The sequence below is a fragment of the Schistocerca nitens genome, chromosome 11 (genome assembly GCF_023898315.1).
Source record: "Schistocerca nitens isolate TAMUIC-IGC-003100 chromosome 11, iqSchNite1.1, whole genome shotgun sequence".
Classification (NCBI taxonomy): Eukaryota; Metazoa; Arthropoda; class Insecta; order Orthoptera; family Acrididae; genus Schistocerca; species Schistocerca nitens.
In genome coordinates this window covers 117,169,568-117,196,012 of record NC_064624.1, presented here as the reverse complement: position 1 = coordinate 117,196,012, position 26,445 = coordinate 117,169,568, and the positions used below count along the sequence as shown (strand labels likewise).

Here is a 26,445-nt window from a genome sequence, read left to right as displayed (position 1 = left end):
TATCTGGGAGTACGCATTAGGAGTGATTTAAAATGCGATAATCATATAAAGTTGATCGTCGGTAAAGCAGATGCCAGACTGAGATTTATTGGAAGAATCCTAAGGAAATGCAATCCGAAAACAAAGGAAGTAGTTTACAGTATGCTTGTTCGCCCACTGCTTGAATACTGCTCAGCAGTGTGGGATCCATACCAGATAGGGTTGATAGAAGAGATAAAGGAGATCCAAAGAAGAGCAGCGCGCTTCGTTACAGGATCATTTAGTAATCGCGAAAGCGTTACGGAGATGATAGATAAACTCCAGTGGAAAACTCTGCAGGAGAGACACTCAGTAGCTCGGTACGGGCTTTTGTTAAAGTTTCGAGAACGTACCTTCACCGAAGAGTCGAGCAGTATATTGCTCCCTCCTACGTATATCTCGCAAAGAGACCATGAGGATAAAATCAGAGAGATTAGAGCCCACACAGAGGCATACCGACAATCCTTCTTTCCACGAACGAGACTGGAATAGAAGGGAGAACCAATAGAGGTACTCAGGGTACCCTCCGCCACACACCGTCTGGTGGCTTGCGGAGTATGGATGTAGATGTAGATATGAGCTGGCACAATTGTAGCGGTCAGTGGCAAGGGGCACATGCTGAAAGCAATTTATCTTGGGAGGGGTGACAGGATGGAAAGGATAGAAATTCTTGGGTTGAGGATGTGGGGACAGCAGGTTACTGTAGGTTGAGGCCGGGATGGTTTCACAAACAGAGAATATGTTGTAAGGATAACTCTGGTCCATGTGTTTCAGAAGAGCTAGTGGTGGAGTGGATCTATATAGTCTGGGTTGTGAACCAGCCATTACAATCAATCATTTTACATTCAGCTGCACATTTCCTTTTGGCCTTAGTTTGGGGGTGGCCATTCATCCTGGTGGTCAGCTGGTTGATAGTCATACAATACAGAAAGCTGTGCAGTGATTGCACCAGAGCTGGTATATGATGGCCGCTTTCACAGGTGGCCCAGCCTATGATGGGGTACGATATGCCAGTGACATGACTAGATAGAGTAGTAGGTGCTGGGTGTATGGATTAGGCAGAGCTTGTACTTTGGTCTGCCACATGTATATGATCTCTGTAATAAGCAGATGAGAGTAGGAGGGGCACAGAGATACACTAGGATGATGTGTAGGTTGGGTGGGCAATGAAACACATCTTTAGGAGGACTGCAAAGGATCTTGGGGTAGGAAGGCCCTCTTTCAGGGCAGGAAGAGAGATAAAGCACTGGTGACAATATGGTTGACTTGTTACAGTCTAGAGTGATATTGGATGATGAGGGGGCACTCCTTGTAGCTGATTCTTGGAGATGGTGGGAGGATTGCGGGTGTGTGAGGATAGGGGGGCATTGGAAATTAGCTTGTGGACTAGATTGGGGGAATGTTGCTGCCTGCAAAGGCCTTTGTGAGCCCTCCAGCATACAGGGCAAGAGTGTGCTCCTCAGAGCAGGTATGTCGTCCACAGGTAGCTAAGCTGTATGTGGGGGAATTATTTTTGTGTGGAAGGAATGGCAGCTGTTGAAATGCAGGTACTGTTGGTGGTTAGTGAGTTTGATGTTGACTGAGGTGTGGATGGAGCCATCAGAGAGGTGGAGGTCAACTTCCAGGAAGGTGGCACATTGCGTAGAGGAGGACCAGGTGAAACAGATAGGAGAAATCGTGTTGAGGTTCAGAAGGAATGTGGATAGGTTGCCTCGGTCCTGAGTTCGGATATATCATCAATGAACCTTAACCAGACTGGGGTTTGGGAGATGGCTCATTGAATATTTGTGGAATGCCTCCATAACTGTAATGTTCAGTCAGTTTGTATTTAAGCATTTTTATAGTAATTGTATCTCAGTCTGGGAGTCATTAATCGGCTTTCTGCAATAAATCCTACAGTGAAAATTGGGATTTCTCTGAAGACTCTAGAAAATTGCATACTTCTTGCAAAGTGGCATCAAAATTGGTATCAAGAGTGTGGCCCCCATTTCAAATAGAGGAGCGTTTTGACACTAATTTAGCATAGGAGTCTTGATGACAACAGTCTTCTGTAGCTACTGAACACAAAACATTGTTGATATGTTCAGTAACCTTTCTGCAAAAATCATAGTTACAATTCTCTGTTTTCTCAGGCAGTGTGTGTTTCCAAATTAATTGTATCATTGCCATCAATATCTTAGTGAAACTCTTGTGAATGGGGTTCAGTGATCCAGAAAAGTGCCTAACACTAGCAGCCAGATGCGTGTCGAAAGATGTTGCTGAGGTCTCCCAGCACAGCACTGCATAGCAGGAAAGCTATCAGGCAGACATTGAAACCCTGTGGCTGCATAATGTTTACTGCAAAAAATAAGCTACTGTGGTGCTATCTTTTTGTTTGGTCATCAGCCCACTCAGTTACAGATATGAGATGACAGTGTAAACTTTCACACGCCCCCCCCCCCCCCAAAAAAAAAAAAAAAAAAAAAAACACAAAAGTCTAGACATGGCACTCATCAGCCATACACCATGAAGTGAACTGTCATAACCATCTCTCAACCACATCATTCACATTAGCTATGGCTTAAGTTACACAATCAAGTCAGTGCCCCCAACTAGACATTTCCATTTCAATCACAGAAATTTTGCCATTAATATTATCTTGTTACACACACAGAAGCAGAGTCTCTATTAAGATGTTATTTTTCCCAAACATGTTTGCAGAAATAAGTAAATTATTGCCCAGATCATCCTAAAATGATGGAGTTATTGCATCAGAAAACCTGAAATTCTCATAACCTTTGCTCCTGAAGCATAAACCAGGCAAGTGACAAAGCTGTATGATATGTTACATTATTTTAAATGGTATTCATCCAAGATAAAAGAAGTGACTTCATTCTTGTAAGTTTATGTCCAAATCAGTTGATGGCCTCTGATAAAGGATTTATGTCATTTTGCTATGCATCTGATAAACAAACAAATTCACAGTCTTAGCAACAACCCCTGTCATCTTCTGTAACTCTCTCACTGTAATGTTACTGGAAACTTATTACCTATAGACGTACTGTCACTGAACAAACTAATACAACATAATTGACTTTGCTTTTGCATAAATGCAAAAATGTGCACAGGCGCAGATCATTGTGTGGAGAGCAATTCTTGTACCAAGACTTCAGCTGATGGAAATTGGAATGATCTCTTCAGTGACAAACTGTTGCTCACTAGAAAGTGGAGCATCTGTCTTGACAGCTATTCACAGTGCAAGACATACCACCAATTGTTGATTCTCTGCAAGCCTTCCTGCACTTCACTGCAGTCTTCCAGCTCCTCAGCCTCCATACAGACAAATAGCCTCACATAACTACCGAAGCTCCAGTTATGCAGTATTTCATTTTTTTTTATGCTACATGGAATTTCCATATTTTTTTTACCTTGTTTGACTTGAGCAGTATATTTTACACCTTCATTTGCATTGTAAGGGAATGAAAATCCATCATTCTGGCAGAAACAGCTGTGCCACATATGGCAGCTGAAGAAAATCAGGAAAGGAAAGCAGATAAACGGAAATAAATAATAGCCACGAAATCAAACTTACTATACTTCAGTTGCCACTAAAATCTTTTTCTCTATAAATTAAGTTTGGGAACAATTTTCAAACATACTGGTGAACAGAAACTGTCATGAATTTCAGATAAGAAGAAACCTTTTACTGCGAAAACACTTTGTGTAGTGTAAGCCAACTTTTGGTCAAAGAATCTGTCAATTTAATATCAGTTTCAAGTTTATGCACTGAACAAATTTCTTCTCTGTTTATTTTTTGCTTATCACTAATTCAGTTTGAGGCAACATTCAGTTGGCTGCTGCTCAGCCACAGATCTGATGCGAAAAGCCTTGAGGAAGATTGTGTCCATCTTGATGGAGACCACATAGTAAGAGATAAACTCTGTCTGTTGGTAGGAACCTGATAGTCTGTCCTTTCTACTGTGATCAATGGTACATTAAACACTAATCTTCACACAATGGAAAATCCATTACATAATAATGACAATGTTATGAAATGGGTAGTTGCTACTCACAACATAGCGGAGATACTGAATATATGTTGTCTAACTGTGATGAATTCGTTTGGCTGAAAGCTTTGTTTGACAATCTTTGTTGTGCCTAACTGTGAATCAGCATCTCCATTATATAATGAGTAGCACCTATCCTTTCTATAATATTGTCAAACAATCTTACTTTTTTATTGCTGTGAGATGACAGAGCACTCCAGGTACAGTCAGTGTGACTATTTTAAACCAGACAGTTGCTTTTGTTGTTATAACCAGTGCTTGATTTGTGATGGTGCACCAAACAGATACCTCTGATACAAAACCATTAAAATAATGTTTTAAGACATTAATAAGAAACAGTCCATATAGGTCATAGTACTGGTACTACTACTACTACTTTACAAATAAAGCACTGGTCGTAATGGTTGCTACTTCTGCTTGTTCCATTTCTTCAAGATCATGCCATATCCAAAATGACTAACCAAACAACATATCTAGAACAACTTAGTGTTCCTTTTCAGAGCCCGTTATGTAATCACAAAGTCTGATCAGTCTGAAGTTACAAGCAGAGGAGAGGTGATGTGTGGAAAGAATCAAAGGAAAAGAACTGAGCACATGACAGATAAGAAGCTGCGTATCATTGGCTGAGTGTGTTACAATTGCCTCATTATACCTTATTCTAAACATATACACAGTGAATCTTTGCTGAGGTTTCTAGGACAGATGAATATTCAGTATGTCTTCATCCCATTCACACTGCTGGATGTTATGCAGTCAGAACACTGGTGCTGCAACATCTGACTGCAAACCCAGAACTTCATGGAAATTTCCTCACAAGAGAGAAATTTAGGTTCAAGTCGCAATCCAGCAGAAATTTTCATGTCACTAATAGATGTTATATTTGTACCAAATACTGCTGATGTCTAACAGTTCACAGTAAGTGAATAAATGTTGAGTAATTCAATATATTATAACGAAACATTCAACATTCCATGCAGAGCCAATCACAAAATATTTTAATTTCATATTTTTCACAGCTTTACTTTTGAAGAAATGTAAGCAACTCAGTAAAAAAATATTACCCTTGGGCCTATAATCATTAGTGGATGGACTGATAAACTCTTCTCCAAAGTGTGTGCACTCCCCTTCCCCCCCCCCCCCCCTTCCAAGACATACACACACATGATGTAACATTATGCAATGATTCTGTAATTACTTTCTCTGGGTGGGGATGGGAGCAGGGATTGTGAACAACACACATGTAAAATGGGATAATAGAACATATGTAAAAGGCATAACTCCATTTGCAATAAACAAATTTATTTTACTGCAGTTGTTTTTAACATGTCACACAAAAAAATGACATTCATTGCAACAGTAACTCCAACACAAGATATACAAGTGTCATCCACTTCAATAAAATTATACGACAGTGGGTTTTCACAGCGGAATGTGAACTGTTTCATTTTCTTAAATTGTATTTCTGAAACTACTATTGACAGTGCCATAACATTAATATATTAAACAGACATTAATACGGCACAAATGGTAAAATATAAAATAATGATCTTCGGTATATGCCATGGCCTATCCTTAGTAACCATCCCAAAAAATATAGGGTTGTGGCAGAGAACGTTTGGTTGTACAATCCTGTAGCCCTGGTGTGGTACTGGATTTGTGATGCGTTTCTGAAAATAAATCAAAGGTGTACTGACTGAACTATCAAATACTTCTTTATAGAACCTAGCAGGACAGAAAAGATCAAACATAAGTAGAATATCATCACTACATGTCAAATTAGAAAAGTAATAAGAACATACTGATTAGTAACATGAATTTTGTATGTCGCCAATGAGATACAAATCAACATCCATCGAAGTACCCGTGAGAAAAATCTTCTACATCTGAACAAATATTTAGTTGTCAAATGCTAAAACATGTATCCAGTTAATGTGATCACATATTGCATCAAATTGTAAGTGAGAAGCTGGAGATAGACACTAGTGTTTAACAACTGTCATTTTGTGGGTGCATCTTCAAGGCATTAAGAATCCTCACAGCACCTTCACAATATATACATTTACTAATGTGGCATGACATAAATAAACAATCACAATTTCAAAAGAATAGTGATTTTTTCCACTCTCTGGCAATAATGACATCACTGCAAAACAAGTATTCACCCAAAATTCAAGCACACAAAATACTCAAAAATCTAACAAAAAAATTACAAAAATGTAAACTATTGGTGTTGTAAATTTCACGTGACCTATGAATCTCAAATGAAGACCTCAATACCAGTAACCCATACAGAACTCAAAAACTCAACACAATTTTCACTCGTGCTACACAGCTCCGACAAAGCCGTTGATAACCACGAACCGACACCTCTAAAACATGGTGTTGCAAATTTCACTTCACCCAGATAGGTCAAACCCCTAGATACAACACTTTCACTTACTCTATCTAAACCAAAGCTCTCAGTACAATAAACCAAACCATGTTCACATGACTAATATCAGAAATGTATCCTAAACAACGAAGGCACATCAGTACCCATGATACCTACGAATAACATTCCAACAATTACCAAACACTAACAAGGATATCTCGAAAATTCATGAGACCTATCACCACCACCAATTACAATATACACTAACAACTTCGCCCATTGCAACATGCAATGAGCTACTCATAAAGATCTATATCTTCTTCACCACACAAGAAAAAAGAGAAATAGTAAATCTCCGACCACAAGAAACACACGCACTACTATTTCCAAACATAAAAATGAATCCATCAGCAAAAATATGCAAATTCAAAGTAACTCACCACAAAGCCAGCACAAAATGTTTCAATACCAACATGAAACATTCAGTTCATGTCAAACTACTCACTAACAAACAAACAGCACAACAGAGAGCCGCCAAATACTACAACACACAATCTACAAACACAGACTCAAAAACATCGAGGCTTACCATGACATTACAGGTCAAAGTAGATGGGTGTAGCATCAGCACCTGCCCTTGTGCGAATAACCTCACGTTAGCCTCACATGATGAGGCAATGACTGCCAATTGATAAGAAAACAGGATTAAATTATCAAGAATGAAGTTTAATTACTGTTGGAACATTCGTACAGAGTTTGCATCTTTTTGGTACAACCCAAAAAGGCCAGTACTGCCTGCTTTGCACTTAGATGTTTCTCACTCTACTGGCGCACAAATAGAATACTTTTATTCAATCTGTCCTACAGCATTTCTTTTCTAAGCAGCACTGCTAAGATCCAAAAATTATCCATTCTAACATTGAAATTCAATACTTACATCCTAAACCATTTACTCACTAATGGTCCTTATGATTAATAATGAAGAGTGAATTCACTAGACACTGATTTAATTTACGAATTTTCTGAATGCCCGCGAGACATTCATAAGAACCCTTTCCTGCTATTTCAGCACCTTATTTTGCAAATGTGAATTTCCCACAGTATCTCCAGTTTTCTGCATTCCTCTTCCTGTTTTTAGCGAGTTTCATTGCTATATACTTCAGTGGCCAAAATAAAGTCCAACAACTCCATTAATTAACATCTCAACACATTTAAACGAGAGTTACATTTGAAGAAGCCTTCCAACAGCCACTACAACAGTACTAAGTTGCATACAACACAGCTGCAGTTTATAACATTCATGAGTACGTCACTACACGTACAGGATGAGTACATACGTCACAGTATTAAATATATCATATACATTTATATTCTATGGGAAAATACGATACTCTAACCACAATCATTTTAACCATTCAGCTTGTTTGCCTCCTAGAATGCGAATGTATATTACGTTTCCTGTTTTCTCTCCAACAATTTTGTGTTCCGCTTTTCGTCTCTTAGGAATCACAATACCGCAAAGCCTATTACTGAGTTACTACATACAAAAGTTGCATGCGGCATATACCAGCAAAGAAATTCAGTAGAAGAAGAAGGGGTAGCTTTGAGGGATGAAATAGTGAAGGCAGCAGAGGATCAAACAGGTAAAAAGACGAGGGCTAGTAGAAATCCTTGGGTAACAGAAGAAATATTGAATTTCATTGATGAAAGGAGAAAATACAAAAATGCAGTAAATGAAGCAGCCAAAAGGAATACAAACGTCTCAAAAATGATATCGACAGGCAGTGCAAAATGGCTAAGCAGGGATGGCTAGAGGACAAATGTAAGGATGTAGAGGCTTATCTCACTAGGAATAAGATAGATACTGCCTGCGGGAAAATTAAAGAGACCTTTGGAGAAAGGAGAACAACTTGCATGAATATCAAGAGCTTTGATGGAAACCCAGTTCTAAATAAAGAAGGGAAAACAGAAAGCTGGAAGGAGTATATAGAGGGTCTATACAAGGGCGATGTAATTGAGGACAATATTATAGAAATGGAAGAGGATGTAGATGAAGATGAAATGGGAGATATGATACTGCGTGCAGAGTTTGACAGAGCACTGAAAGACCTGAGTCGAAACAAGGTCCCGGGAGTAGACAACATTCCATTAGAACTACTGACAGCCTTGGGAGAGCCAGACCTGACAAAACTATACCATCTGGTGAGCAAGATGTATGAGACAGACGAAATACCCTCAGACTTCAAGAAGAATATAATAATTCTAATCCCAAAGAAAGCAGGTGTTGACAGATGTGAAAATTATCGAACTATCAGTTTAATAAGTCACAGCTGCAAAATACTAACGCGAATTCTTTATAGACGAATGGAAAAACTGATAGAAGCCGACCTAGGAGAAGATCAGTTTGGATTCCGTAGAAATGTTGGATCACTTGAGGCAATACTGACCCTATGACTTATCTTAGAAGAAAGATTAAGGAAAGGCAAACCTACGTTTCTATTATCTGTAGACTTAGAGAAAGCTTTTGACAATGTTGATTGGAATACTCTCTTTCAAATTCTGAAGGTGGCCGGGGTAAAATACAGGGAGCGATAGGCTATTTACAATTTGTGCAGAAACCAGATGGCAATTATAAGAGTCGACGGGCATGAAAGGGAAGCAGAGGTTGGGAAGGGAGTGAGAAAGGGTTGTAGCCTATCCCCAATGTTATTCAATCTGTATATTGAGCAAGCAATAAAAGAAACAAAAGAAAAGTTCAGAGTAGGTATTGAAATCCATGGAGAAGAAATAAAAACTTTGACATTCGCCGATGGCATTGTAATTCTGTCAGAGACAGCAAAGGACTTGGAAGAGCAGTTGAACGGAATGGACAGTGTATTGAAAGGATGAACATCAACAAAAGCAAAACGAGGATAATGGAATGTAGTTGAATTAAGTCATGTGATGCTGAGGGAATCAGATTAGGAAATGAGACACTTAAGGTAGTAAAGGAGTTTTTCTATCTGGGGAGCAAAATAGCTGATGATGGTCGAAGTAGAGAGGATATAAAATGTAGACTGGCAATGGCAAGGAAAGCGTTTCTGAAGAAGAGAAATTTGTTAACATCAAGTATTGATTTAAGTGTCAGGAAGTCGTTTCTGAAAGTATTTGTATGGAGTGTAACCATGTATGGAATTGAAACAGTGTCAGGAAGTCGTTTCTGAAAGTATTTGTATGGAGTGTAGTCATGTATGGAATTGGAACATGGACGATAAATAGTTTGGACAAAAAGGGAATAGAAGATTCTGAAATGTGGTGGTACAGAAGAATGCTGAGGATTAGGTGGGTAGATCACATAACTAATGCAGAGGTACTAAACAGAATTGTGGAGAAGAGGAATTTGTGGCACAACTTGACTAGAAGAAGGGATCGGTTAGTAGGACACGTTCTGAGGCGTCAAGGGATCACCAATTTAGTACTAGAGGGAAGTGTGAAGGGAAAAAATCGAATAGGGCGTCCAAGGGATGAATACACTAAGCAGATTCACAAGGATGTAGATTGCAGTAGTTACTCAGAGATGAAGAACATTGCACAGGATTGGGTAGCATGGAGAGGTGCATCAAACCAGTATATGGACTGAAGACCATAACAACAACAACACAGAAACAGCTGATGGCCACCCTTTTCCAGTTCCATGCTGAACATTATCTTTGGGTGCTGTGAGTTCGTATGTTCCAATACTCATTAACCCTCTTCCTCCAATGTGGCATGATCCCAATTTTATCATCCACATACCTAAATAAGTAAGTACATTTGTATCTAGCTATGCCTCTTCTCCAAATTTCTCCATGAACATATTGGTAATGGTTAGAGACAGAGAACTGCCCATGGCAACACCTCCTGTCTCCTCACGATATTGGCTCCCATACAGAAAGTGAGTTGAGTTCAGTATATGCCTGAAAATTTGAAGACAGCATCATCAAATATCTCTGAATCAGTTTCATTGGTACCTTAGCGAACAGAGGTACAACATCAAAGCTGACAATTGTATCAGTTACCTATGATATGTGGTTGCTTGAGATGTTGCAAGAATGCCCCGAAGATGCACATGTAATGAATACTATTCTCCAGAAGTATGTAGCTATTTCTTCAAGTGCTTGGCTGTTGGGTACACTGATATACCAATGCTCCTGACAATTTAGTGTGGTCACACACTCTCTTTGTGTACTTTCAGCAGTCCATATTAACTGGGCAGCAGTGGCACTCTCATAGCTAATTAATAACCTTCACAGGTCTTGAAAAGAGCCCTAGTCTTCTTGTTCACTTTGTCTGTAGAGTCACGTTAGTAAAGTCTGTAAACATGGCCTTGCAGCAACTAACTCAGCTTCTGATCATAATTAGTCTGCAGCAAAAAGACTGTAGATATCCCTTCGTTTGCTGTAAACAACATGATGCTATTCTCTTCTTGTTGCCTATTGAGTGCACGCTTCTCATCACTTGATATGTTCCAGTTTGTAGGTTTAGTCCTGGTGACCACCCTGCTGGCTTCCCATCAAGTTTCTTCTGCCACATTTGGTGAAAGTGTGTTTGCTTCTTGGTCCACTGTACTGATGAAACCAGAAATGAGCGCAGTTCTAGGAGTTGCTGCAAAAGTTGGATCTGCTGCTGAGTACTTTCAAAGTGATGTCATCAAAGTGGTTAATCACTATATGAGAATCCTCCTCCTGCTGTGTTTTCTTACACGTGCTGACAAACTTGACAGCCTCGTGTTCTGAGGCATTCCTCTTGGCACTCTCCGCTACAGGCCAAGACCGAGAGACACTGGCTACCCTGTCCCAGTCTTCAGCTTCTAAGGAGACTGTCATGTACAGGTGAAGATGTAAAAGCTCCCTGGCTACCACATCTAGCCTGAGGCGCATATGTCGAATCCTCTCTCTCGCAAGTGCCACGCTCAGTCGACGTTTTCCCTTGTTCGCCGCTCTGAAGTTGGTGTGATGCTTAATCGTGGTGAAAACTGGTACAAAACCTCCGTCTCGACACCTCTGTAGCAACTGAGAGAACACAGTATCCTCCCTTTCCCCTGTTGAAGCTTGTCCAGCTCCTTGATAATCCCGTGCATCTCCCCCCCACAGGGTCCCACAGTGTAATTCCTCAGACTTTCTCACCGATCACGTGACGTCTCGAGGTGTGAGATGATATGCCTGGTATCATCGCTATTCTTGCACGATTGGATTTGTGAAAAACAATCTTTTTTTTTTTCAAATTAACAGGAATCCAATGTACTTCAAGAACACACATAGACTGAAAGCTGCACTTACTCTGGGCATCTTACCCTAGTACTCATATTCCATGGATTATTTGCATCATAAAACGTAATGATATTGAGCAAATCATTTAAAAGTTTCGTCGCAAATTATTTTGTAAATACGTCGACATCCTGACCATTGACTACTATTTGTTTTAATAAAAGTGAAGACAAGCAGATAAGAGTTAGCAGTTCCTACCGCCACAATAATAGAAATTCTTCTCTTGGACAGAACGAGTTGTCATGAAAATCTTTATAGGTTTATCTTCAAATTTTACTTTGCCCTCTGTCACACTTTTTGCATGACTGAGTAAGTCCTCAAAATTTTTTGTTGCACCATTGTGCACGCCTTTTTTTCTAAAGGCAACCTTAACGTGCATAAATCAGCGTCCTTTTTTCTAATAGTGTTTTAACCATACGTCATTTTTACTTTTGACCTCCTGTGGCCTATGTACAGGAAACTTCATGAGGGCATAAAAAAAATACTGTGATGCCACAGTCAGGACTTAAACAGTGAAACCACGTTTGAGCACCATATATATTCTTACAGCACTTTTTTAGACTATGAAGTCTTTCTTTGTTAAAGATGAGTTATCTCAGAACACTATTCCATATTACATCAATGAATAAATACATGTAAAATATGTCAGCTTACTGATGTGTCTCTTCCCAAGAATTGCAATGATTGTAACTGCAAATATGACTGAATTAAGAAGTTTTGGGAGCTCCAAAATGTTCTTTTCCGGTCAATATTTTCACCAAGAAGGACACTTTTGAAGTTTCCACCTCATTGATTATTTTCAAACTATGTGTTACACTCGTAATTGGTGTAGTATCCCAAGATGAGAAGTAGTGAATATATCGCGCCTTTTTAAAGTTGAGGGTGAGACAATTCACAGAAAACCAGTCAATGATACTTTTAAGAGCACTGTTTACCATTGCCTTGTTTCTGCATGTACGCTTGGATAAATTGCCATACCAGTGTCTTCTGCAAAAAGAACTAATTCTGTCAGCTATATACTGCATGCGAGACTGTTTACATACAGGGTGTTGCACATTACCCGAACCATTGTGTACAACGTGGATTACTGCTCAAGTTCAGCAGTCAACTGATGTTGCGCTGTTAGGTAAGCCCATCCCCTACACAAGGTCGTACAGCATCAGATGGGTTTTTAACTGTCCTGAGGCAAAACCGGATTGGTTTTTAATCGTCCTGCGGCCTAAAACTGCATTAAAAGCTAAATGAATGTGGTTTTTAATTTTCCTAAGGCCCAAAACTTCACAAAAAGCAAAATCAAAACAGCTTCTAATTGTCATTGCGCAATTGAAGAACGCTGCACGTAACATCGAGAGGAACACAAAAGTCTAAAAAGACCGCCAGTCTGATCCTTTTAGGCAGCCTGTATGGTATGACGAATGCAGCCACAGACTTAAAAATGGTGACGACAGACATCCTTAAAATGGCGATGCACACCAAAATGATCGTATGCACTATTCCATACAGACATGACATACCAGAATGGAGAGGCACAATTTCTCCAATGAACAGCCATTTAATAGGAGCAGTGTTGTCATATAACCATGCTACTATAGCGGACGTCCATGTCTTCCTCAGATCAAGTGGCTACAAAAAATATGGGCTTCACTTAGTGTTTAATGACAAGAACAATTTCGGAATTACTCACAGTTTGCATAAATGCCCATCTCCGCAACACCAGTAATAACAACAATACAGCCTAAACTACCTTCTGCACATAAAACATTCACATGACGAAACAGAAATCATGACATCTGGCGGTCAGACTCTTATTTCTCACTTTAAATGAGCAGTTGTCTTAACTGTTGCAGCTATCGAAGCATGGGTTTCATCCAGTTCTGTTGCACACTACTTGTGTAGCGCCCCTGCCCACCATGTTCAGCCAAACCCCGATTACCCCCAAAAGTTTTGGAGAGAGAGAGAGAGAGAGAGAGAGAGAGAGAGAGAGTGCATACGCACGGAAATAATCTTTAAAGGCTGTCACAGTGTTTAAGTTTACGTGTGTGATGTCTGTAGTTTCGAACATGTCCAATCAATTGAAGACGCACCACGCATATAAAGAAAAACATCTGACGAGAACTGACGAGTTGCTAACAGCAACACAAATAGAAGTAAACAGTATTATCATCACATATATCGCTAACAAGGATAGCACAGGAAACAGAGACAGAAGCAAATAAAAACTACAGGACAGTTTCTCACTGACACCCTTATATGCAGAAGTGGATTCTGTACAAAAAACTGATGTCGAATGAAACCATCAAGAAGAGCAACATCAACAGTACCACAAAAAATTCCATACAGGACAGCTAAGGCACAATTTTCCGCAATTAGCAGCAGCAAGACCATCTGCATCAGCAACTCCAACGGCTCCATCAACAGCAGACGTTATCAGCCACAGCACAGGCACCCAGAACATCAGCCGCAGGAAGTGCCAACACAAAGCCATGGCTTCCTGCAACAAAGGAGGAGCATTTTTGCTACAAAACCAAAAAAAGATCAGATATAACAACTTCAATAAATTGCAAAGTTGCAGTAATGCTATAAAAAAATCCAGACATTGTTATAAATAACGAAACAGTGCCACAATCTTCTCGTGAAGTGTATATTAGTATGAAACATTACTCTGCCCAAAATCTATTTTCATAACATATACCAGCTTAAGAATAAGCTGAACGAGTTAGAACTTTTAATGACTATCAACAGTGAACTGTCAGATTCCCAGATCCTGTGAATTGCTGAACACTTCATGAGGTCTCTCAAAACAGAATCAGTTGCGTTATGACAATTCAGACTAGTGCATCACTCGTCAACAAAAGTGTTCAGAAGTGGAGGGAGCTGCACATTTGTAAGAGACTGTGTTGCGGCCTCACCTCTGGACTTACACGACTCTCACTCATTTGAAATCAAAGATATCGGTGGCGACGTAATATCGTTTTATATTTCTCCATTGGGCAGCCTGTATTTCTTTTATAATCATTCCACATCAGTATTAGAAAAAGTAACAGAAAGTAAACCATGAGGCAACACTTTCTGTGCTAATTTTAAAATCAATTTCCTCTAGAAGGAGATGACCAGCAAAATTTTAAAAATCAAGTATTTAGGTTATAAATGATTTAAAGAAGTGCGACCTAGAGGAAGTTTTTGTTCGTTTTCCTTCTTACCGTGATTTTACATTATACTATTTTGCAGGATCTACCGTATTGTGTCCTGTACTGACAGCTTCTCATCTGCAAACCAAACGACGTAAATGTCAGTTTCATTTTTAAAACCGTGTTTAAAAATGTCTCAACGTACGGATTAGTCTTTCCGCAAGATTTGCATTGATTCTAACTGCAAATGTGACAGCTAAGCTGTTTTCCAAAATGTCCTCTTTCCAATTTAAATTTTCATCACTGCAGACACGTATGAATTTTAGGTTTCCAACCCTATTTATATTTCCTGACTGTGTGTTACACTAATCGCTGATGCAGTACTGCTACATGTGCCGAAGTGAATATGTTGTGTCCTTTTATAATCAGTGTTACCAGATCTCCTTATGTCTGATGTCACTGAACGTCCTCAAATTTCCTAAGTGTTCATGACCATTGCCTTTAGAAGCAAAATGACATGTTCAAATGTAAAACAACAGAACTTTATTAATATTACTGTTAGTGGCTACACTCAATGTCAGAGTAAAACACAATGACGCTTTCTCATCGGTGACATACTACTTGCTGATCTTGAAAATAATTTAACTTTTCATTAAAGACCTTGTAGCTAATGTTCATTCCTTGGTGTGCAATTTTAGTTAACTGTCATGTATAACATTATTTTGAACAGGTGATGTACCTACTATATGCAATTGACATCGTTTGCTGTAACATAAAAGCATTACATTTGAATTCCTGTTATGGCTTTCACATCTTTTTGCCGTTTGTTGCTTCCTTTAATAATACACCAAACGCAAGTAAACAAATGATAAAAGCGTGTTTCAGGAATTAGACATCGTACTATAAAGAGACATGACAGTCTGTTTTGTTGGCTCAGTCATACATCGCATTTATTGCATCTTTCCAACTTACCGTCAAGACCTCAGCCCCACAACTCCATGCAGGAGTTTTCGTCTCATATTAGTTGAAGTTAATATGCTTCGTGTCTTTACTATGTGCTGTACTCCTCGGTGTACCTTAAATTTTGTTGTTTTCGTTTAAGGTGAAAGTTGTACTTACAGCACACAACAGAGTTTCTCTTGTCTGCTACCAGGTTGCTTTGCACATTTTCGTCAGGAGGACTTCTTGCTGCATCTGTCCCTTCAGAAGGAACGCCATATGTTTCCCAGGCTCCTAGTCTGGGGAAAGCACTGTTTATTTACCGAACATAACGAAAATACACTAGACCTTCCATTTTGAACGAACAACGTGTACGACCTGTGTCTACAAATATTTGGGCACTGCAGACTGTAGGGGGAGGCGTGGTCGAGTGAACGGCCATACTTCCCAGGACGCGTGTCCAGCTGCCATCTGTCGGCGACGCCAAGCAACAGTCCCGTCCAGTGTTTTGCTGTAAGCGATTTGATTTCACTCTGCTATTGGAAGTTCCTCTGGGACACGTTAGAAGTGACAAAGAGTCTGTTAACTTAAAAAATTACTTGCTTTCAGTCTGATACAACAACCACGCAATTCTCTCAACAATTAATGAGGACAATACTTCGAACCTAGCATCACTTGTGTTTTAGCGTTCTACATATAAGACAACGTTCTTCAACTAGTATTCACACTTTAAAATAAAAAAATTTTACATATATTTTTGGAAGGGTCCGGTGACTTGTGCTGGGCCTGAGGAAGATGTAAAATATAAGGTAGCCATGGGGTTATAGTAGAAATTGGTCGACCCACACCCGTGAACTACTTCATTCTTTCCACTCTGTGCGGTGAAGCTTCGCCGCTCGGCCGCAGCTACGCTTGCTTGCTTCGCCTCGCTCATACAATAAAGCTTCATAATACATCAACAGATGGCCGAACGATGCAGTAACGTGCACGTAACGTTTTAAGGCTCTTACAGTGTCTGAGTTAAATAGAGCATGGTCGAAGGGGATAAAGGAATGATAAACAAAGAAGCCTGTCACAAATAAAGAAGGTATCACATTTCATCTTGCTGGACATTTTCTCATGAAGCGCCCAAAAAAGACTTTATCTGCCAAGTGAAACATTTGTTGTATTCATGGATTGAAAACTAGGGCTACCAAAGAAATGCAGTCCAATTTTATGTTTCTTTTAAAATTTAATGCAAAATAGAATGAGTATGTTTACCACTGTTACAAAGTCTATATACCTACGTTAAGTAATTATTCAGAAGTTTTCCTGTACATTTTATTTTTGTTGAGAATAATAATCCTCCAAATTCAAAACATAAACTGTCACCTGTAGTCATTGGTACGATTTCAGCTAAAATCCCTCTTTATTTTATTCGGAAAGCAGTTTTTGTGTCTGTTCACTGTTATACAATGGCTAGCAACTCGCAATCGCGTAAAAAGAGTGAAATTTGGGGATTCTTCGCCAATTTAGGTGATGGGAAAGTAAATTGCAACTGTTGTTCTATGTGTATTTCAGATAAAGCAGGAAATATATTTAATCTAGCGCGTCATGTTCGAGTGCTGCATCCAACAGTGTCATTGTCAGTTAGGCGCTTAGCGCCCCCTGCGTCTACATCTTCCGATGTTTCTTGGACAAATAACCCGGACAATCCGGAACCAACATCAGCAATTGCCAGAAGTGAACAGCAGTCGGTGCCAGAAAATAGCAGTGTCACTTCATTATCAAACAGCAGACATCAATATCACGTAACATTACCTATGTTTTCTTCCGATACCTCTTTCGGACAAAAGAAATCGGGAGATAGATTTCGCACTTCTGGAGACTGTTGTAAAGGATTATTTGCACTTCAACATAGTGGAAAGCAAACATTTCCAAAGTTTCGTAAGCAAACTGAATGATGCTTACAGAATATCAGCTCGGAAGATCAATTCCAATACACTACAACCACATCAACAGTACGTCATGATGAAAGAAATTGTGAGAGTCAAAATTAATTCTGCGGGAGTGTTTGTGCTGACAATGGGTTGGTGGACTTCAACCACAAATGAGAGATATTTGTCTGTGACAGCACACTACGTTAAAGACCTGGAGCTGGCGTCTTGCCTCCTAGAGTGCTTAAAATACGACGAAAGGCACACGTCACAAAAACTCTCCGAAGAACTGCGACGTGTCACGAGGTAATGGAGCATTCAAGAAAAAGTCATGTGTGCTGTTAGTGACAATGCTGCTAATATTGTGGCAGCTATAAGACTCACAGCCTGGAAGCATCCCCTGCTTTGCACACACACTCAATTTAATTGTTCAGAATGGGGTTCCGCGCATTCAACCCATTCTGAATAAAGTAAAAAAAAATTGTTGAATGTTTTAAAAGAAGCTCGCAGGCCTGCACGAAACTGAAAAGATGAAGGAACAGTTAAAAGAGCCAGTTCTGACACTAAAACATAACACTGTTACAAGATGGAATTCAACCTAATATATGCTGCGAAGAATAATCGAGGTTAAGAATTCCCTAATGACAGTTATCACTCTGAATTATCTGGATCTTCCAAATCTGACTGCAGAGGACATTGCAAATGTAACACAAGCCTGTGACCTGTTGCAAGTTTTCAAAGTCTGCACCGAGGAAATGTCAGGTGAAAATGTTGTCACTGCTTCTAAAGTTATACTCTCGTTGAAAAAACGGTGTTACAGGTGTGTTAATAACACTGAAATTCATGTAGACGTGCAACAGTTGGCCGAAAAGTTAGCTGAAGACGTAAAACGACGATTTAGAAATATAGAGGAAAATTCCATTTTCGCAGAAGCAACTTCATTGGATCCCCAGTTCAAATTACATGGCTTTTCTGATAAAAATTCTGCTGAGAACGTGAATTTAAACCTGATCAGGCACTGTGAGAAATTTGTGATGAACACATCCACTGCTACTGCAACAATCTCAGTTCCAACCACTGAATCTACTTCTAGTCTCTGGCTCGAATTTGATGAAGTGTTTTCCAGGCTGCAGAGTAATCCACACCCGAGAGCTGCTGCAATAGTGGAGGTGCACAAATATTTACAAGAGCCCCTACTACAGAGACAAGGCTGTCAGTATACCCCTCGCTCTTTGAACTTGCAAAAATACGGCTGTGTATTGTTGCAACCTCCACGCCATCTGAAAGAGTGTTCTCGAAGGGAGGACACCTTATAACTGACATAAGAAATCGCCTGACAGGGAAAAAAGTGTGGAACAAATCATGTTTTTAAACGGAAATTTCTGAACATTCGCCAAATCCGTTAATGTTTATTCATAAATATATATGTGTTTTTTAAAATTTAAGTAGGACAATCCTTAAATTGACATTGACATTTAGTATAATTATTTCAATAATGTGTAAGAGATAAACATTCCTACAGGAACGCTTTCAAGAGTGGATTCTACGCATGCTTCAGTTCCAGAGTCACAAGATAAGCATTTTATTTTCATGTTGGCTGTGTGTACTCACACAGCCAGCCTCTTCGTTTGTATCTTTAATATTCATTTGTCTGCAAGTGCTGCCAACGGTAGACGCGAAGTATAACTGCACAAATAGTCACGGGTGCAAACCTATCGTTTTCCACAAACACCGCGCGATTCGTCGACAGGCAGTAGAGGGAGGACTGAAGCGAAGGGAGAATGAGTGACGTAGCGCCGATGTAGCGGGAGAGGGAGAGGGGAAGAGAGTGAGTGAACGAACTAGAAAAAAGTGTGGATTGTGCTATCTGTGAAGAGTTTGAAGTACCAGTTCATCGAAATTGCATGGTTAGTTCACACTTCACTGGAGTGAAGCATTCATTTGAACGACTAATTCTGGAGCTCCCCATCAACATGTGTCTGACAAGTTAAAACACCGTGCTTGCTGCCGAACTATGTAACTACGCTACTGCCTCAGGTGTGAAATATAGTTTCTTAACACCATCTCCCAGCTTCATCTCAAACTGAACAGATGTAAAAGTATGCTAACAAATGAAAATACGTATTAAAACGTTATATGATACCGAATTTAAAGCCCCTACACAACTCTATTACGAATAACATAACCTTCACAAGAAAGCAGTATTAATCGAAGACACGAGGAAGAAAAAAAATTTTTTGCACTCTGTGTGTATTAGTCTTGCTAGGTTCACATCTGAAACCCATGACATTGCTAGATGCACTACAAAAAACACTTGCTTCTCCTCCCAAATAATGTTACATACCATTTCTATGTTAAGTAATCCACTATGAGGGAAATGTATATTTACTTCATCTAGTCCAGCAGACTCGTTTGAAAAATGTATCTTTCGTTCCAATTCAATGTAGGCATCTTTTGCATAATTTTGAATTCGTTTCGCTTTTTGTTATTCAGTGAAACGTACCACAACGCTCTGCTCTCAAATAGCATTTTGCTGCACAACACAGAGGTGTTATTCACCATAGAAAAGTTGACACTTTTCTTTTTGCTCTTAATTTACCATACCCTCTGACATACCGCGGAGGAATTATTTGAATGGGATGGATATCGGTGGATGTGATGTACATGTAAAGACAAACAAATCACTACAATTTCAGGAAAAGTTGATGATTTATTCAAGAGAATGAGCTCTGTAAACTGAGGAAGCCAATGATTGGCATGTTAGATCATCAATATACCATACTGACAGAAGGGCCCTGCTAATAAAGCTCGTAACGTTGATAGAGCTCTGGCGACCTTGCTGGTCAAGGTGGGGTGTGGCATGAAGTAGAAACTCTCGTCGTTTGCGATCGGGCGTTATCCTGCTGAAAAGTTCGTCCAGGCTGTGGAGGGCAACAACACTGTGCATAGAATTTTGTCGACTTACCGCTGCACTGTAAGTGTTCCACAGAAGTCAACTAAAGGGGTCTTACTGGGAAATGTAATAGCACCCGAGACAATAACTCCCGGTTGTCCTCCTGTATGGCGGGACTGTCTGTCTGCCATCCCACCACTGTCTGCAGCATCTCCAGACAAGTCTTCGTCGGTCTTCGGGGCTCAGTTGGAAGTTAGACTCATCACTGAAGACAATTCTACTCAACTCAATGAGATTCCAGGCCGAATGTGCCTGACGCCACTGCATACGAGCTTGATGCTGTACAGGGTTCATTGGTAGTCGGCGTAAGGGGCGACGTGAACACAGCCCCCTTTCTGTGAGCCGCCTGTTAATGGTCCCTGCAGAAACTGAAGCACCAGTTGCATGTCAGCCCGACGATAATGATGATGGTGTAAATGGCTCTGAGCACTATGGGACTTAACTTCTGAGGTCATCAGTCCCCTAGAACTTAGAACTACTTAAACCTAACTAACCTAAGGACATCACACACATCCATGCCCGAGGCAGGATTCGAACCTGCGACCGTAGCGGTCGCGCGGCTCCAGATTGTAGCGCCTAGAACCTCTCGGCCACTCCGGCCGGCGATAATGATGAATCCGGGGCTCTGAGTGCCACATTGATGACTGCTCCGACCTCACGTTCTGTCATCTCCCGATGTCAAGCACGTCCTTCTTTACGCTGTGTTTGGCCACTGTTTATCATTCCTGCTAACATCGGAAATTAGTGGCATCACTCCCTCCCAGATGTCGCGCGATTCGCCCTATACTCCAACTGCCTTCTTTGAGCCCAACAAGTCTACCAAATGATGACATCTGCATATAGCGTCCACGTGTCTGTCTGCCAGGCATAGTTACTGTCCAGAAGAGTACACAGAACAAAATTCGTAAAGACTGTATTTGTTGCTGTCGACATGTCCCTCGTTTACCAGCTTCGCCAGTTGCACATTGAAATTGCTCTGCAGCGTCACACATTCATTCATCGGCCACCAAAGTTAACAATTTTGCTTTTTCTGTCGATACCTGTATTCATTTCAATTTTTGACCAATCTGCATAAGTTGTTTGTGGTGCACCTTTTTCTTCTTTTTTCCCTCTCACAGTCTAAAATGTATCTGCATCTTTCACACCGCTCTATATAGTAAGGTAACTACTAATTTGATTAATTCTCCCATATACACACATGTAGTGCCTGGGTAGCCTTGTACCATGTGACATTCAACTGCCCAATCTTTTTAAATAATGATATAGAAATGAAGAAATAAATAGGATTTCGTCGTTCGTCTGACTTAGTAACAAAATTCCTTAGTGGAACATAAATAGCGAACTGAATTTAAGCATTATGAGAAAGAAGTCTGTCGCGACGGCACTTATATGCAAAACATTCTCGGTTTTGTTACCGCTTAATGCGGGATAAAATCGCGAGCTTTCGACGATAGCCTCCATCGTCACCGTCGGGATGACATGAATTTGAGCATCTATCACGCTTGATTGAATGAAATGTATTTTGTTGTGTTGGCAGAAGAGCCAACACCGTGTTGCTAGAGGAGGCCGAAATGCACGCGTTTTAGATCACGCAGGCAGGCGTGAGGAGGGAATGACTATACTGACGTGAGGTCTGGAACATGACAAGGGATTAGAATTCAGAAAGCGGACGTAATTAGTTTGATACTTAACTTTAATCCATTAATGATGTACGTCGCTCTTGACGGTACATGATTGACAATATTATCTGTTCAGAAGACATAGTAAGTGAATATGGCGCCTTGCTACGTCGTAGCAAATGAAGTAGCTGAAGGCTATGGTAAACTGTCGTCTCGGCAAATGAGAGCGTATGTAGACGGTGAACCATCGCCAACAAAGTCGGCTGTACAACTAGGGGCGAGTGCTAGGGAGTCTCTCTAGACCTGCCGTGTGGCGGCGCTCGGTCTGCAATCACTGATAGTGGCGACACGCGGGTACGACGTATACTAACGGACCGCGGCCGATTTAAAGGCTACCACCTAGCAAGTGTGGTGTCTGGCGGTGACACCACATATTTCATCACCGATAAGAAAAAAAAAAAACGCTCTTCTCGACATCGGGACATAGTGGGCAAAATTAACTATATCTGCATGAAAAGAATTTTTTGTTCTTCTAGTTAAATAAAAGCAATCATTTATCGGTATAGCTTCATCTTAAAAACGATTAAAAGACGATAGCGATTTTTTTCTTTTTCATTTTTTTCTATTTTTAATGAAGTGCTTTTGATCCATGTACTTGTTTCTCCTGTGTTGTCAACTTCTAGTCTCGCACCTCTATCACCAACAGGAAACGGCTATAGCATTGTAAGGAATTCTTCTATAGCGTCTGCTTTTACGCTTTGTCGATTATGTGTTAAGTGGCGCAATGGAGAGCACTTGCGGGGATTCCATGATCATGATATGCAGCATGTTGCCAAATGTTTTCAGATGATTGTCATCCCGCGCCAACCGAAAATATTCCCCTTCAACGTCGGACAGATATTCGGAGAATGTAGCATTCCGGTTCTCAATACTGTAGGTGGCTGTATCAATGATCGTCCACTGCGCTGCATTTTCTTTCATAACTGGCTATCGCATGCGTTCACGAGGCATCCCCCACCAACGCTCAGATAGCGTGCTGAAATGTTACGTTACAAATGTATAAAGAAGCAGCCCTAGTTTTAATTATCGCCTGAAAATATCGTAAATAACTTTACATATAAAAATAAGATGATGTATTTCTAGTTGTTTATGGATTATTTTGTAAAGAAGTATCTTTGAGATAAAATGTTGAAAGGATATTCTGTGAAACAAAATGTAGTAGGTACGCTCGTTTGTGTAACGATATAAGAAAAGCGGAAGACGACTTGTTTTCCCTCTCTCCCTTTTGTCCTCCGGTACCGAGATAAGCTGTCTGATGTCACTTGTATGCTTTTGTGAAATAATTATGTCAATTTCATCTTACATAGCCGTGTTTCATTTGTGGATCCCTTTCCTTGCTGTTCACGTTACACATGACTTTAGTATGCATTTCTTAGTCCACTTTCGGGCTGCATCAGAGAGAAGTTGTTTGTGGCATTGTTTGGGGGTCATGGCCGAACAATGTTAGCGTTCATTCGCAGCTTAATCATTCACATTATAATTTATACGTCCCTGAGATTATTTTTATCTATATTTTCCTCTCAAAATCGAGGCAATGTTATAACGCGAACCGTGTAGTATTCAGATCGGTCGTTTGCCTCCAAAGAATGTCGTCTACCAATGCACTCGCTGGTCTGATGTAATGACGATGCTGGAAGACAGCACAACGTAATTATTATCTGTTCATCATAAGAATAAAACTGATGTAACCATTACTCCATGAATTCTTGCACGTTTGCTTCAATATAATTGGATTTCGTTTCACGTGGAGCAGAAACCAAGCTGAGTCCAGTACAGTCAAGTACGATCATAAGGATACGTTTTATAAAGGCACATTTGCATGCCGAGCGTGAGTTTCCGCGGAAACGCGAAATATTAATTAAATAAATAATCAGTGACTAATAAATAAAGCCTATGGCACACAACTGCAGCGCTGTGTCGCTGATAAAGACAAAAGAATAATTACGTTACTCTTATGTTTGATTAAGAGAAGAGAGAGCTCAGGTAGAAGTGGTGCGAGAAGCACGTATTTTATTTTATTGTCTGGCACACCGCCATATTTTCATGTTATAGAAGAATACTGCGAGTTGCAACCACACTAGGCACTCGATTCTGTAATGAATTTATATTTATAAAAGTAAGTAGGATTATGAACTGTAGGCTATTTCATTGAATATATCTGATTTAACTAACTGTGTAACTTTTTATGTTTAGTAGACAATCACCTCTGTACGACGTATTGGCATGGCTGGCAAATCATTGTAATATTGAGATTAGATCATGAGTCCGTACCTACCGCAGCAGTCTTTGGAAACGATTTAATTACGAAGTCCGATTATTTCAGTTTTCTTTCACGGTCAACTACGAGTTACATTGCCTTTTCCAAATAGCCATTGTCAAGCGTCTGATACCGAATAATTAAACGTCCACGTTCCAGATAAGCAAACACCAATTACAACCAATCATCATACATACAGAATAATTAATCATTAATATTTTATTCCATTTTATTTTTTATTTATTTTATATTGGCGACTGCGTGTCGGACTTGTTATTTTGTCATTTGTTACATTGTTCTTTTTGTTTCATGTCAAAAATCAACTTTCTGGACCTGGACGTGAATGTATGAGAGATAATGAAAATCTGAAGATATTTTCCAATTCTAAAGCTTCCAGCAAAATAAGGTAAGACGCAGCATCTTTGCATTAGCAGGCTTGACCAGACGTATAATTCAGTGTATTAGCTTTTCATTAAATTCTGTAGTGTTTCTTTCGCGCATAACAGTTTTCAGTAACAAATTTCATTCTTAGCACTTTTCCCTAAACAATAACGTATCCAACAATACCAATACACGAGTGTACAATATGGCCGACTTCTGTACGATATAATGTAACATGGCCAGCAGCCATTACCAATAATCTCAAATTCAGTTTATATTTTTAAATTAACGGGACAGCCATTGTTGCTACGAGCGATTTATGCTCAACTGCATTTCATTTTAAAATCTGTGTCAAATATTTTCTTGAAACATAAATCACGTGTGGCATGGTAATGACTAGAAATCAATACGCAAAAATGGAACAGCAAAGACGTACTATTCAGACACAATCCGACTCGGACGAGAGACAAATGTTAGAAAATGACTTTACGACAGCAACCGGTAGTGACGATTTATCAAACATTGACGCAAGTGTTGACGGAAATTTTGACAATAGGCCGTCCACCACAAAAATTTCAAAGTCTCAGTCAGAGCCCATGTTAATGCATGACGTCACGTCTAATGACGCGGCGCGGGCACAGACGTTGCAAACGGTAAACATTGCCGACATGTTACAAATGATAATGAAACAGAACGCCGAAAACATGGCAACCTTACAGACACAAAATGACGAAATTAAATCTGACCTCATAGCACTCAAGACGAGTAATGACACTTTATGTAAACGTGTGGAACTTATAGACGCCACACTGACCAAACAGATGACTGAACTCAGTACTAAATTTTCCCAGCTTAATACGACACAAGAAAAGACTACAACTGACGTAGCACTTTTACAGACACAAGTAAAAAATCTTAATGTCACGTGTGAAGTTCTTACTGAACAAATTCAAACATATCCTTCAGTACACGACAACCTTGAAAAACGAATTACTGACGTACAGAATAAATTTGACAATGTTGAACAACACCTGACTGACATCTTACAATCTGATGCTACAGCTCATTTTCAAAACATTAATAAAGAATTTCATGATTGGGTAGTGAACAAAGACAAACATTTTGATAGATGCCTACGTGAAAATTTACCAACAATTGTGCACGACTCCGTAGCGCAATACATTACTAATAACAAACAGCTGATCAGTGACGCAGTACAATCCGTCACTGGACCAATGACACAATTCACCGATCGACCACAGTCTGAATGTAACGAAAATATCAGTCAAAATGTACAGTTCAGGAACCAATATACATTCGAGTATGACACACACATACCGCACACGACAAACACACAAGAACCAAACACACCACGACTACAACACATACGACGAGGTGCAAACACAAACACAAGCTATTATCATGGTAAACCACAGCAACATTATCGCAATTACTCGCCAGCTGAACATTGC

At 39.9% G+C, this 26,445-nt stretch overlaps 1 long non-coding RNA gene across 2 annotated transcripts in view; it reads right to left on the bottom strand.

Annotated features, from left to right (window-relative positions):
- The window catches only part of LOC126213108 (uncharacterized), an 83,128-nt gene that overhangs the window by 42,378 nt on the left and 14,305 nt on the right, over positions 1-26,445 (bottom strand). Inside the window, exons 2-3 of one of the 2 annotated variants that reach the window (XR_007541074.1) lie at positions 15,968-16,165; positions 14,048-14,211 (exon numbers count right to left, since the gene is read on the bottom strand). The exons of the other annotated variant lie outside the window; for it this stretch is intronic. This is a non-coding gene — a long non-coding RNA (uncharacterized LOC126213108). Of the gene's footprint in view, positions 1-14,047; positions 14,212-15,967; positions 16,166-26,445 lie in introns of those variants that run through there. 2 annotated transcript variants of the gene reach the window in all.